This window comes from Schistocerca nitens, chromosome 2 (assembly GCF_023898315.1).
Source record: "Schistocerca nitens isolate TAMUIC-IGC-003100 chromosome 2, iqSchNite1.1, whole genome shotgun sequence".
In the NCBI taxonomy this organism is placed as follows: domain Eukaryota; kingdom Metazoa; phylum Arthropoda; class Insecta; order Orthoptera; family Acrididae; genus Schistocerca; species Schistocerca nitens.
The window spans coordinates 702,946,368-702,962,466 of NC_064615.1; the positions used below are offsets into that span (position 1 = coordinate 702,946,368).

General features: G+C 37.5%; 1 protein-coding gene across 3 annotated transcripts in view; it reads left to right on the forward strand.

The window, feature by feature from the left end:
• The first annotated feature begins 710 nt into the window (after positions 1-710).
• The window catches only part of LOC126234567 (G-protein coupled receptor 54), a 122,953-nt gene continuing 107,564 nt past the window's right edge, over positions 711-16,099 (forward strand). For 2 of the 3 annotated variants that reach the window (XM_049943271.1, XM_049943273.1), the window contains exon 1: positions 711-809. The gene's annotated coding sequence lies outside the window, so the exon portion shown is untranslated. The remainder of the gene's footprint in view (positions 810-16,099) is intronic. The other variant, XM_049943272.1, reaches the window with a different exon arrangement.

Sequence of the window (16,099 nt, forward strand, 5' to 3'; positions counted from 1 at the left end):
CCTCGCTGCTACGCAGTCAACTGCGTAGCAGCGAGGAGAGCTCCGCCTACCATCCTAAGGAGCCATAGGTCTGATGATGGTTTTGTAGAAAGAACCGAAACCGGTTACCTGTATCATTAAAAAATATATGACGTTATCAAGACTGAACTTTAGTCAAAATATGAAAGTAAAGTACTGAAAAATTTAATCAACCTATAATGCAGATGTAAATGTAATCATGTAATACTGTGAAATGTTAAACAGCGGTTTTTTGTGTTCACATAGTCCCATTTAATACTAAAATATACTTAGCCTTATATTGAGCACTTTTGCTACGATAATGTGGATCAATAAAGATATACATTTTTTATTCTTACAAAAATGTTCCAGATGTTTATCGACGACAACTTTTATGTTCTAATATCGTGTAATAATTACAGATAAGGGCAAAGCTTACATATCATTTAGGATAATGTTTGAGAATGGTGTTATTAATAGTTTTATGGACAAATTCTGTTGTTTATAGAACATATTTCCTCATTGATAATGGCACCTGCCACTTTTATGGAAACTGCCTTTAGTCTGTAATAAAGATTGCACTTTGCTGATCCAGCTCTTGAAGAGCAAAGCAAATATGGCTTGCTAATTGATGCACAAATGCTGAGGCAGTGCTGATAATCTATACTGTCAGATAGGGGCTGGAGTGATACTATCTCCCCTTCTCTTGTGGTCAGATAATGCCATATTCTCATGATGTCAGTTCTATATTTCAAAATTAGGTTATGTGCATATAAAAAACTTCATCATCTCCATCTGTTTCAGAAAATCAGGTTAGTATGAAATTAAACACAAATACTCATAAACATGTGTTGTGTATATGGTATTTCAATTTAATGCAATCAACAAAAGAAAACCTTCAGTGTTTTCAAATTGAAGATAAAACATTTACAATAGGGCATACATAAAAATATGTGTATAAACTGTTAATTCATGGAAAATAAATATAGTTGATTGGAAAGCAGTAGTGAGACATTAGTTAAGGATATATAAGTAGTAAGTTTGTAGTGAACATGAGGAAACTATCTCAAAATTTATTTTGTTTTCTAAATTATAACTGTCTACACTGGTATAGATTTATATAAATGCAGATGATTTGGTGATACAAGTTTGTCTTGGGCATCTGAAATGTTTGACTTTTACTTAATATGCTGTCAGTAATATACTGAGATAATAAGACCAATTTCTCAATGGTTTTCAACATCACATTTACTGAAAAGAAAGAAATAAATCACATTTACTGAAAAGAAAGAAATAAAGTGAATATTACGTTGTATGCAAATTTGGTACTTCAAGAAATTATATCACATGAAATAAATGAATAGAGTAAAGTATCATTCAAAAATGTAATATTTAATCTTTTCAAACGTAGATATTATGAAATGTTGGAAATTCTTTTTGGTATTTGCTAGTTTCTTTGTTTTCATGAACTGAATTTACCTAAAGCAACTTTGAAATGTGTGCCCATTAAATGGCATAAGGTAGGCTGTTGGTGATCCAAAGCAGTTCAGTAATAATACGGCATATTTTATTAGTTATTTTGTCTAAGGCTTATTAAACTTTTTGGAAAATGGATCAAATGGGTTCTAATACCCAAACTATTTCTTCTAAAAACTATCCAGTTATCTAAAATTCAAGGTTTGTAGATCCCTGTCACACAGAAATGTTCATTGTAAACTAATCTCTATCTCTTCTGCATATATATAACTGTTATTCTTAGTTAAATATCAGCACTATCATGTAGATGTTAATAGTATAAAATGAATAAAAACTCCTCACTATAACCGGAAAAATAGTACCAAACCATTCTTCAAAGTAGTATTTCTCTTGTTAATTTTGTTATGTTAAAATTCACCCATTTTAAGTACAAATAGAATATACAGCTGTAGTGCTGTTTTGTTTTAATATGGTGTACATTATCAGTTTCTGGTAACTGCTTCACTTTGTTGATGTATATCTTGATGCATCCTACACTATTGAAGGTTCTAGTTCATGACAAAATTAGCAAATCATGAAGAATACATGAGTGGTAAAATGTATCTCACAGTCTCCACAAATTTACAGAATGGGGTATAAATAGGGAATCATATTTTATGACTTAATATTTTGCACAGAGTCATAAAAATGAAATGTATATTCTGTAAGTTGCAGCACCATACCCCTGCCTGTTGTATCCTGTGAAACCTTATCTATGGTACATAGTTTAGGTATTTTTGAAGCCCATCCAATATTTCACTCATAACGTAAATCATACTTCTTACAGTGAAAAAAGAATTAAGATTAGTGTTTCTGCTTGACACAGACTATCTGTATTATGCCCACTTCTTTATTTAGTTGAATAACTACACATTTTAAAGAATATTACAAGGTGTACAACTTTGGTTCTGCCGTTTTTTCCCCAACATTTGAGGCTTTAATGAAACAAATTGGTTACACATGTATCATTCAAAGCATTTTCCATCAGTGGCCACTACTTCCTCCCATCTTTCGGGCAGTGTATGAATCGTGCATCGAAAAAATTGTTCCTCTTTTGAAGTGATCCACAAATCAATATAATTTGTGACTTCTTCATGAGATCGGAAGTGTTGGTCAGTCAGGTCATGTGCCATTGATCTAAACAGGTGAGAGTCAGAGGGAGCAATGTCTGGAGAATATGGCGGGTGGGGTAGGACTTGTTTCCAAGTACATTTTGACCTCTTTTGCAAGGTGAGGTTGAGCGTTATTGTGCTGCAAAATCACTTTATCATGCTCACTTAGTTTTAACACCTCACAGTACGCGACGCCGAGCTGGTCCCACCAAATGCAGAGCATGATCTTGGAGCCGTGAATCTTCAGTTGGGCCATCGATGTGGAAGCATGGCCGGAATATCTCCATGATTTTTTGCATTTAGGGTTATCGTAATGAACCCTTTTTTTTTTCCCCTGATCACAATGCGATGCAGAAATCCCTTCCGTTTTTGCCTCTGAAGCAACTGTTCACAAACGCCATTCAACGTCTCTTGGTTTCAGCTCACACGGGACCAAAATTCCTTCTTTCTGAATCATGACCATAGCCTTGAGACATTTTGAAATGGCGTGCTGTGTCACTCCCACTAATCGTGCCAATTCTTCTTGAATTTGATGTGAGTCTTCACTCAGCAATGTGTCCAATTCTGCATCTTCGAAAACATTCTCTCTTCCACCACTATGCTGCTCTACGAAGTTAAAATCACCATTTTTGAAGCATTGAAACAACTCACAACATGTTCTTTCACTAATAGTGTCCTTACCATAAGTACTTAAGAGTATTTGATGAGACTCAGCTGCTGTTTTCTTCATATTGAAACAAAACAGTAACACCTCCCGCAAATGATGAGAATTAGGCTCATAAACTGACATTTTCAATCAAGAACAACTTTATGATGCAGACACAAATCGACTAATGTTTGAATGAGGTTATGTTGACCGAGGTCAAAGCTAACTGCCTGATGTCTGCGATCTGTTTCTTTCGACCGGACCGCTACTTACCGTTGTCACCACCTATCACCAAACGGTGGAAGCAAAGTTGTACACCTAGTATATGACATGAATAATTTGTTTTCATGTATCCAAATGTTTTGTACATTCATTGCTTTCTGAGTATTTAAAACTTTTATTTTTTCACATAGGCCTATTTGTTTATGAGCTATTGTTTGTTTCATTTTGTTGAGTAACTGTCACATGAAATAAGTGGATGAACAGGTATGTGGCTATCATAACACAAATGATGACAGTGCATCAAGATTAAAGACATTAACTGAACCTACAACTTCAAATATAAGAGTCAAACTGCTCTCAGAGGAATACAGGCAGAGGCAAACTACTTACTTTTCTACAAGTTAACATACGTTGTATGAGAAATAAGATTTTAGAATTAGAACATTTATGTAGCACTGAGCATGTAGATGTTATATGTGTATCTGAGCACTGGTTAACCCAAGAACAAGTAAATATGTTTGTTCCCCAAGGGTATGTTGTGGGAGATATGATACGTAGAAAACAGAGAAAGAATGGTGGTGCTGGAATTTTTGTCAAAGAAGGAATAAAGTTTTCCAGAATTGATGTATCTATGTACTCCTCAGAACTAGATGGGGAGTTTAGTTGTGTAAAACTAATGAATGAAAATATAGTGGTAGTTGGTCTATATAGGTCGCCAGATGGTGATGTAAATTTGTTTATTGAAAAATGTGAATTAATAGTTAAAAAGAAATTGAAGAGTAAAACAAGAATTGCTCTATGTGGTGATTTCAACATAGAACACATCAGAATATGCAGAGGCCAGTTGCTAGGACATTTCTGAATATGCTAAGATCATTAGACCTCTATTGTACAAATAATTGTGCCACACGTAAGAATGCCTGCACAGACAATATTGTTGTGAATTTCCATAGGGAAGATTTTACAGTCAGACTTGCATGAAGTGGACTTGCAGATTATGAGCCACTACTCCTTACACTCTGTAAGAGGCAGCCAGTTAAAACTGAAGAATCTAAAGTAGTAATGGTACGAGGACAAAAGGAAGAATATATAAGTATGTTTGTTGATAGATTAGAAAGTGCAGATTGGGACTTTATATATAATTGTCAATCTGGAAAAAGGGAACCTGAAATTACCTTTGATAACTTCTTTAAAAAGTAAACAGATTTATGGTAATCTTGCTCACCAGTAAAAAAAAAAAAAAAAAAAAAAAAATAGATATTCAAGTGAAATGAAAAAGAAAAGTCTGAACTGGGTTACAGAAGAGCTAGCAGAAATTAGAGGAAACATGCATATGCTGTACCAGATGCATAAGCAAGCCATTAACCAAGGAGCAGAACAGTGTGTGAACATTCATGGGTCATATCTGAAATGCAAAAAATACTACAAAGCTAAACTACTTCTGGCAAAAAAGCAAGTAGTGGAAAACTATATAGAAAGGGTTCCCAATAAATGCAAGGCAGCATGGCAAATAAAGAAACAAGAGAATACACCAAAATGCACAGAAACAGCTATGATTGAACCTGAGGAATTAAATCAGTAATTTTTAAACTCAGTTGAAGAAATAAGTAACATTATTAAAGCAACAAATTCATCTACAATGGACCTTGTTGGAACACCACTGCTTGTTAACCTGGTATTTCAATGGAGGGCTGTCACACCTGCTGATGTTATAAAAGCTGTATCCAAATTTTCAGGTTCTAAAAGTATGGACTGTTATTGGTTATCAAATAACATAATTAAAAAGACAATACATTCAACTGCCAAACCATTAGCTTTTATTTGTAATAAATGTGTAGAATTTGGAGTTTTTCCAGATGCACTTACGGTATCACAAATTGTCCCAGTTTTTAAAAAAGGGTACAAACATCTTCCCCAAAGCTACAGACCAGTCTCCATTGTTCCAATATTCTCAAAGATATTTGAGGCACTGATACACACACAAATAAGCAACTTCTTTGAAAAACACAATATCCTATGTAGCAATCAGTTTGGTTTTTGCAAAGGGAAAAACACAACAGGGGCCATCTTGAAAATCATTGACCAAACCTTAACAGCTTTTGAAAACAGTAATATGGTATCACTGGTATTTTGTGACCTAAGCAATGCTTTCAATTGCATTCCTATTGATGTACTACTGGGGAAACTAGAGTTTTATGGGGTGAAAGGGAGCACTTTAGCTATGATAAATTGTTATTTGAGCAAACGAAAACAATTCGTTTCAGTCAGAAGTGTAAATTCTTGTGTAATGGAAATCAGCACAGGTGTACCACAAGGGTCTATCCTTGGACCCTTCTTCTTCATTGTAGCTATTAATTATTTACCTAAAAACATAGCCCACCCTGTTGTCTGTTATGCTGATGATACAACACTACTTACCACACATCAGAACATTTTAGATCTGAATAAACTAACAAAAGAAACACTTGATAAGGCCCTGGACTGGTTTGCAGCCAATAAGCTCTTGTGCAATCCTGATGAAACCCAACAACTTTTAATGGGAACATCAAATGAAGTAGGAAATAAGTCAGCAAAACTCTAAGGTATTCACATTGACTCAAAACTCTATTGGGAGGAACATGTCAATCACGTATGTGAAAAATATCTCCGGTGGCATACCTTGAAACTAAGGGAGGTAGTGAGCTTGGAGTACCTTAGGGTGACATACTTTGGGCTATTCCAGTCACATATTTCATATGGTCTGATTATATGGTGGCACTCCCCCCACATCAAGAACATCTTGAAATTACAAAAAAAGTCTTATGCATAATATGTAAAAGAGGTCATAGAGAGCACTGTTGTCCTCTTTTTTCCAGCCTCAGAATACTCACAATTATAAATTTATACATCCATGTGCCCGTACTCTATATTAAAAATAATATTTCAGAATTTATTGCCGGAGGGGCAACACATGAACACAACACCACAGCTAAGGGTAATTTTGACGTAGTGCGCCACAGATTAGCAAGAACAGGAAATTCCCACAAAGTAAACCCACTTAAAATGTTCAGTAAACTGCCAATTCATGTTCAGTCTATGGATATATTTTTTTTTAAATTAAGTGGTATAGCTGGCTGTCAGATCATCCATTCTATGACATTGAAGAATTCTTTGAGATGCCTGAGGAGGATATTAGCATTTAAAAGTTGTCTGTAGTTAAACATATTATTGTGTGCTGTGGTTAATTGTGTGTAATTACATAGTGTATACAATAAAAAATACAATACTATATTATATTAGATTATGGTATGGCTTATCGCATTAACTTTTAGAAGCTATCCTTGTTTATTTTATTACTCTGTATGTACTAGTACATCCTGTATGACGAAGCCAATATCATTGTAAAATGATCTATGGTGAATAAAATTCTTGATAAGTGGAGAATGTATAAAAGATGTTTACACAACAATTTCTCTCTTGTTTTCCAATACTGTTTAAACGATATAGATATACATATAAATATGTCTCATTTAGAGAGCTCTCACCAAAGACCTGAAGTAATTAATAACCATCAGTAAAATTTATCTACTTTTGTTATTAATAAGTGGCACATATAATTATCACCATTATTCCAAATCCAGCATTTAAGTTCCACAGTAGAAAAGTTCAATTTCAAATCACAGAGTAATTAATTTTGTAAATAAAATGTGCAACTTTCCTTGTTATAGCATTGGATTGTGGTTACATTATTGTTGTGTTCTTCACATCTGTAAATCAACAGAAATTTGACAGTATACAAGGAAAGTAGTGGTTCTTTCATTTAAAAATTATAGTTAACAAATAAAATTTTTCAACACAGCTTTTCTGTGATTTAGAATTTCATTTGCAACAATTTGTGTATATATTATTATTATATACTGTATATTTTTGTGCCTTATTGGCTAAGTGCTGTACTACAAATCCAAAGGTGCAGGGGAATAGTCTTCGACTGGTCATAGGACTTGTCTCTGTCACTTATTGGTTCTTGAATCTCTGAAAGTTTATTTGTATATGTGGAAAATGCAAAGCTGCACCATAATTTATGGACCACATTAAACTGTTGGTCCCTCTGTGACTGCCAGGGAAGTCAGATCAAAAGCTGGACGAATGGAAAAGTCATATTCGTCCACCATCATAATGGCTGATAATTCTCTTTTGTATTTAAACCAGAATTGCCACTTATTGTCCCTTCTATTCTTAATAGAGATTTATAAGTCATTTAAGATGTTAACCCCAGTTTACAGTACTCTGTCGTAAGCTTACACTACATGGATATTATTTGTACATCTTCTATGTCTGGTTGTGTTTGTGTCATAGTTAACATGAAAGTGGTTTATTCTTATCAATAAATGTCATTAAAGTGATAACTACTGAATTCAGTATTATCCTAAAACATATGCAGGTAACATCATTCACCAGAAACAGGGAAGAAGAAGGATGTGCAACACTCTAAATAAAGTTTCTTGTGTCATATATACATGCAAAAGTATCATTATACATCTAGAAACAAATATCTATTCCACAAATGAAATTAACTGAGTACTGCTAAGAGTAGAAATAATGCTATATAACGATTAAATGTCCATCTATATCTAATGTACATCTGTCTGTTTATGGGCCATCAAGAGGAAACCTTTGTAGCCTTCCAAAACCCCAAACATCTTATTTTGTGCAGGTTCGTTGATGATATCTTCATCATCTGGACCTAGGGCCAAAACATCCTACCCTGATTTCCCCATAACCTCACCCATTTGCTTCACCTGCTCCTCTTCAGCCCAACATTCCACCTTCCTGAATGTTAACCTCCACCTCTCCCATGGCTCCACACCCATGAGAATCATCTAATTTTTGGGTCTATGGAATGAAAACTGAATCTAATCTACTCTAATCTAGCCATACTTTGGTTCATATCAAACCAACTAACTGTCAACGGTAACTACATTTTGACAGCTGTCAACTCTTCAACACCAAAAAATCGCTTTCATATAATCTGGTCACCCGTGGACAGCATGTTTGCAGTGCTGAGAATTTCCTTAACCAGTATGCTCAAGGTCTCACTAAAACTTTACAGACAGGAACTCTCATCTAAATCTACTCCACAAACAGATTTCCCATGCCATATCCACACTCACCCCTAATCCTCACATCACCCACAAGAACCACCAGCAAAGGAGAAAACTCCTCATCATCCTTTATTATCCCAGACTAGAACAACTGAGCCATATTCTTCACAAGGGCTTCAGCTGTATACGAGGGTGGTTTGAAAAGTTCTCGGAATCACCACAAGAGGTCAGCACTAGCACAATGAGTTGTTCATGTGATATTCATTGGACTGTTGCCTGTAAACATATGCCACATCAGTGCTCTTGGAAGAGAGCTGTGGTGGTGACATGGCTGTGTTGTTGTTCCTGCGCAGTGATTTGCGAAGATGGGAAAAAAATCGAGATTTGAGCAGTGATTAAGTACTTCGTAAAGAAAGGTATGAAAGCAAAGGGCATTCATGCTGATTTCCAGAATACACTGGAGGACTCTGCTCTTTCATATTCAACTGTTGCCAAGTGGACAAATGAATTTAAATCTGGTCAGGAGAAGTTAGATGATGATCTGCACAGTGGTCGGCCAAGATGTGTCACTACTTCAGAAATCATTGCAAAAGTGCATAAAATGTTAAGGGTGATGACTGACTGAAAGTACATGAATTGCTCACACCTGCCAGATGTCGTCTGAAAGGGTGTATCACATGTTAACTGAAGAATTAGAAATGAAAAAATTATCTGCAAGAAGGGTGTCGCGACTCTTGATGCTGGATCAAAAACGCATGAGAATGGACATACCGGAACAATGTTTGGCCCATTTTAAGAGAAATGAATACCACAGATGAAACTTGGGTACACTACTAGACCCCAGAGACAAAACAACAATCAAAGCAGTGGAAACATGCTGATTCTCCGCCACCAAAGAAAACAAAGACAATTCCTTTGGTGGGAAAGGTCATGGCATCAGTGTTCTGGGATGCGAAGGGGATTCTGTTTTTAGATTATCTCCCCACTGGGCAAACAATTACTGGAGAATATTGTGCTAACCTCCAGGACAAATTACAACAAAACATACGTGAAAAAAGTCCAGGTTTCACAAGGAAGGAAGTCATCTTCCATCAAGACAATGTGCCCCTGCACACATGCCATTGCCATGGCGAAATTAAACAAACTAATGTATGAATTGTTGCCACACCCACCTTATTCACCTGATATGACTCTGCCAGACTCCCATCTCTTCCCAGAACTGAAAATTTTTCTTGGTGGTTAAAGATTCACTTCAAACGAAGTATTGATAGACAAAGTTAACAACAGTTTCTCATTTTCAAGATGGAGTCAAGGCACTAGAACATCATTGAACCAAGTGCATTAATCTACAAAGAGACTACATTGAAAAATAAAAATAAAGTTTCAGTGATGTAACTACTTTTTTCTACACCATTCCGAGAACTTTCCAAACCACCCTTGTATTATGGTGCCCGGAAAAGAGGAACATCCCTCCCACACTCTTTTCTACCTTAACAAAAGTTATGTTCTGTCCCCTCCCCCTCCCCTGCAATCCTGGTCCATCCCTATGCTCTACCCACTCCCAATCCCGTGCCACATTGATCATATCCCTGTGCAAGATCCAGGCGCAAGACCTTTCTCATCCACCCACCCAGCACAGCCTACTCCAGTTTGTCATAGGCTTATCCTATCTCATCAAAGGCAGGGCCACCTATGAAAGCAGCCATGTCATGTACTGGCTTTGTTGCAATTTCTGTATGTATATCATTACATGTGGGTGTAGCTATGTGCTCAAATTAATAGCCACATTCAAACTGTGGTCTAATAAAGTGTTGACCAACAGTGGTAGAAAACAATGCTGAGCATAGCATACTTGATTTCAGTGGCCACTTGATAACCTGTGCCATCAGAATACTCCAGTCCCCCCACCCCTGTCCTCCATGTAGATGGTAGTTATCCTGCATCACATCCTTCATTCCTATAATTCTCCTGGCCCTAGTCTATGTTAACCCATGGCACCCACACACTCTTCCCCATAGTCTCCTCTTCTCTTCCACTGTTCTGTCACTCCCTTCCGATTCACTTCCCCAAGTCATTATCGTGCATTGCACAAACGCACTGGTTCCAGTGACCGTGTGTCGCTTTCCTATCCCATGCACCTGCCATCTCCTATCTCATTCCTATCTTGTACACTGACAGTCTCTCTCCAAACCATCAGTTGCCCTTCCTCCCAACCCTCCGTCCTGGTCCCCATCTCTTTCTTCCCCTCATCCATTATACATTACACAACTCCTCACCCCAGTCTACCTGCCAATATGCAGTCCTGGGATTTGTATCCAGCTGGCACGATGCAGCTGCACAAGTGTGTGGGCATGCTTATGTATGTGTACAATAGCTCCATAAAGGATTGATCTGAAAGCTAGTGAAGTTTTCAGCCTTCTTTGTGTGTCAGTCAACAAGTATGTGCTTCTATTACTTAGTGAGCTGTCACATATACTCCCAAATTATCAACTTCTATGTCTATATCCTTACACTACAAACATCTGTGAAATTCGTGGCAGAGGCTACAGAGTGAAATGCTTTATGAAAGTCGAATGCTGAATCTACCTGATTACCTTGATCCATAGCTTTCGGAATGTTATGCAAGTAAAGTACCAGTCTTTTAGGAATTAGTGCTGGCTGTCATGGGTGAGATCTTGCTGTTTGAGATACCTCATTATGTTTGAGCCCAACATTTTGATACAAGTTTTGGCCACTGATAACCCTTCCATTGAGTGCCTGTATACCCCAACAACAACAACAGCACAAGTTTTGTTGATCAGTTCTGCTGCCCTTCATATAGAGAAGTGTGACCTACGCTTTCTTCCACCTATTGGGTACAGTTTTTTGTTCAAGGGATCTGCAGTGTGTTATGGTTAAAAGAGAGTTTAACTCAATCACAAATTTCGTACATAATCTGGTAAGTATTCTTCAAATAAGTTATGGGAACGTAGCCAGGTGACATCATGAACAACCATGAATATTTCATCAGGAGCACACCCTGTCAGTTTCAGGGCATAACCTGTAAGTTATTTGAACACTGCACCGCGCTAACTGTGAACGATAACCAGAATACAACAATCACAGTGGCCAAAAGCACAAACCCAGATGGGGACCCTGGTACATAGCATGGCAATGTAGGTGCAAGAACCGTGAGAGGCATTGGCAGCAGGTGGTGCAACACTGTACATGATTGGCCGCGATAACGTAACTCTGCCAAGCTTTTCTTACCAATAGGGCTGGAACTGTGAGAACTTAGATGTGGTGGATGCCACTGTGCAAACAAAAGTCCTGAAAGATCTGAGGGGTGAACTGCAATCTGCCATCCGACAGCAGGTTGTGAGTAAAGCCTTCAGTGGTGAATATCCAGTTGAGGGCATCCACAGCAGACTGCGCCATTGTAGAGTAGCAAATAACAATGTATGGAAAATGAGAGTATGCATCAATGACAAGCAGCCAAAGGGTGTCGAGGAAGGCTGCAAAATCCATGTGGATGCACTCCCTTGGCTGTGTGGGTGCCAGCCATGTTGAGTAACATCGCTGCAAGCCGGCCTGGTGAGCTACACACTTGGGACACACAGCAATCAAGTGTTCAATCTCCTGGTTGACATATGGGCAGTAGACATAGCAGTGAAACAGCATCTTTGTCTGTGACACTCTCCGGTGGCCATGATGTAAGACCATAAGATGTTCTGTTGGAGAGAAGGTGGAATGATGACCACCTGTGGCACAACATGTTGCTTCATCAACAAGATCACGCCATTGACTTGAGTCAGTCTGTGTCCCAGCACAGAATAATTATGGACAGAGTCTGATGCTTGGGCCAGACATTATTCATGCCTTCCCCTCTGGATATTCTGCCACACCTGGGTAGAGAATAGGATCTGAGCTGACAGTCTGAGTGACACAAGAACTTGTAATAGCAAAGTTGACCACTGCCTCCATCTTAACTTGGGAGAAGTTTTTGTGTGCTGTGTCGAGTGCCTTTGAGGTGGACGCTATCAACTACTCTGAACCACCAGAATTGCAATGAGCCAGCACTGCCCCCAGCCCAAAGTAGGATGCATCAATAGCCCACACAAGTTGATTATATGGCTGAATGTAGCGAGGGAAGGGGCTGGACGGAGACTGTCCTTCAAAGTCATGAATGCTTTGTCATGTGCTGTCATTCAGATGATCAGCACACCTTTTTGCAGCAGCTGGTGAAAAATACGTATAGTAGCAACTTGTGAGTTGAATTTATGATAATAAGCAACTGAAGAGCATTTTTTTCAAAAGTGAATAAATGTTCATTTTTCTGGAACTCAAATTTTTGTGGTTACATATCAAGTTGCAATGCATGGTCTACTGAAAGAGTTTGGTAAAAATCTGATATTTTCTGTTACAGGTGGCTGAAAACTAAAAGTTTCTGAAAATTTTGATATTTGCTCTCAGCCAGTTAATCCACAAGTCAATAAATGTGAACTGTAGTCTTCTTCTGAGAGACCTGAAGGGCAAATAGCACTGTAGGATGTCGCTGTCAATGAAATGAAATGATTGTATGTCATTGTTGGCCAGGAGGCCCCATTCGGGGAAGTTCGGCCGCTGTATTGCAAGTTCTTTTTAGGTGACGCCACATCGGCGACTTGCGAGTCAATGATGATGAAAATGATAATGAAGGACACACAACATCCAGTTCCCTGCTGGGAATCGAACCCGGGCCCCCTGTGTGGTAGGCGGTCAATGATAATATGAGAGTGTTTTCTGGAAACAAAGAAAAAAGGAAAAAAACAATTACTATAGGCAACTAATTGCTGGCAGAACCAAAATAGAAATTGGTGACTTATATAATAACATTAATTACTGATTGTCACTCAGTATAAGCCTGCTTTGTGAGGGAGAAGTTTGCAATAAAAGAGTAGGTTGTTAGAGTATAAAACGGAGCTTAATACAAGTGATTCAGAAAATGGTATGCATATAACTGAGTCTTCAAATGGTAGGAAGTCCAGGTCAGAAGTGAAGCAACCAAGAAGTCCAAGAAGACTGAGAAAATGCAAGGTATTACCTGTTCACATGAACTACCAGACATACCAGTGAACCCAAAAGCCTTACGAAGAAAATAATGCAAAGCAGCTGATCACAGATGTGATGATACCTACTTTTCATCATCATGTAAATAGTTTAAACAAAATTGACCAGGGTAAATTATTACCAAAATACATGGTAGTCACGTCATCAAAATGCAGTAACATGAAGAAGGAAGGAAAAAGGAATAATACTTTTACGATAAAGTACAACATGTGCACAACATTTCAACCAACATCTGGGGTGTCCAAGACTATGAAATTTGGCCATTAAATTTCTTGTAACAGAGAAGTTATCAGCTGAAAACAACGGCGGGAGACTGCAGCTTTACTAAAGATAAGGAAGTTACACAAGCTGTGAAAACATATCAAAAGTTATAAGTGTAGAGAGAGCCATTGCAAGGAAAAAGTCCAAAAGAGGATATTTTCCATCTGAGCTGAAGACAATCAAAATGGAAAAAGACTACTGAAAAATGAAGCATATTCTTTCACCAACTGAACACTATGATACGCTGGAACAAAATCGCATCATCAAGATAATAAAGACCAAGTAGTAAAGGATCTCAAATCCACTACTCTAAAAGCCCAATGATCTACGATTCCTTCACTGCTCAGTGAGATATGGCTTATGAAAAGTCTAAAAAGAAGGCACTGTTGTCGGTATTGGACACTTATAATGGAAGTTCTGTAGAGGCAGAGGTGCAGAAAGCCAGAACTGATGATATGTCATAACTTATGAGGCATTTTAACATACCAGAAAGAGCAGAAGAGTTTTTGAAAGATATTGTTGATAGTGATCAATAGATTTCCAGTTTAGTATTGTTGTAGCCAGTATTTTGTATTATATTTCAATAACATTTGTTGCTATTTTGCACTTTTTCTTATCAAATACTTATGGAAGAGTATGACACTATAGTGTTATATTATAGTAGATTGTTGTATTTCTATGAAAAATGAACAAAAAAGTAGCTTTCTTGGTAATTAATATTAAGGATAAAAAAAGAAACAGAAGAAACACTTTTAAAGTGTATATAAAGGAAAGTTTTAACTTCTATCTTTGCATTTATTGAGCTTTGAAAAACTTGGAAACTTTGTCCCTCTCCTCTGATATAAAAAATGAAAATTTTAGAAAACTCTAATACACAAGCAGAATTATGCCTACAAAATCAATGTAAATGTTAAATTATTCCCTTTTGTAATTAATATTTTGGTATAATATTTCAAATATGTATTTCCTCAGAAATTTCCTCTTTTGCATTTATCAGCTTCTGAAAAAAACTCTCACCATCTTTGCCCAGGAAAGCCTGAAGTTCCTTCAATTTAGTAAATTGAGGAAGAGTATCAGTGGCAGTGACATCTGTATCACTATTGGTAAATACGTGTCTGAGGTATTCAATAGAAGTTTGAAAGAAGTGAGATTTATCCAGATTAGACTTGAGACCTATGTCCTGCGGAGTTTGGAACAGAAGCCAAAGGGTGCCGCAGATGCTCTGTGACCATGATTTTGTCCAAATAGTTCATACAGCAGGGGACATGTTATGTGAGTTGCTCCAAGAAACACTGATAAAGAGCTGAAGCACTTGCTATCTCAAAAACCAAATGTTTATACTTGTAGAGACCGTAAGGGGCTTTCATGGTAAGCAGCTGCTGATATTCATCATTAAGTGGGAGCTGCTTATATTTCTCTGATAAATCCAACCTGGAAAAGTACTGTTCTTCTGCCAGTTTTGTCATCAATTCATCCAGATGCTGGATGGGGTACATGCTGTTCACAGCCTGAGCACTAATTGTCAACTTAAAATTATCAGAAAACTGGAGCTGTCCAGATAGTTTCTTGATGATTACATGTGGTGTAGTTCATTTGCTGGATGAAATACAGTCAATCACAGCCAAAGCCATCAACCAGTTGAGTTCCTTCTTAACTTGATCACGAAGTGACATTGGCACTAGCCTATCCCGAACAAAACAAGGCTGCGCCTTTGGTTTATTGGTAATAAGGGCAGCAAAATGCTTAGCCCAGCCAATCTCAGGTGAAAAGATGTCCCAAAAACTCTTGCAAAGTTCACCAAGTTCCTGGCAAGGTACTTGGTCAGAACTGGTTAGCCGATTTGGCAACTGTGACTCTAAATGCTGTGAAAGCATCCAAGCCAAACAAGTTCTCCATGAAAGCAGTATCCATCACAAGAAAAGTTAACAGGTGGACTATCACCTTGTATGTAAATTGTCTGAGATTAGCGATTTGTTGTTTGTTGTAATTTACAGCATGATGTGAAGCTGGATACAATGACGGTGCACTACAGAGAAGATATACATGATAAGTAATTAGAGACATTGTGGCATCTGTATGTACTTGCAACTGAAGTGGCTTCCCAGTGATACATACATTGATGATCAATTTGTTATAAGCTGTCGCAGGGTTGTCATATGTAGAGTTGAAGATATTAA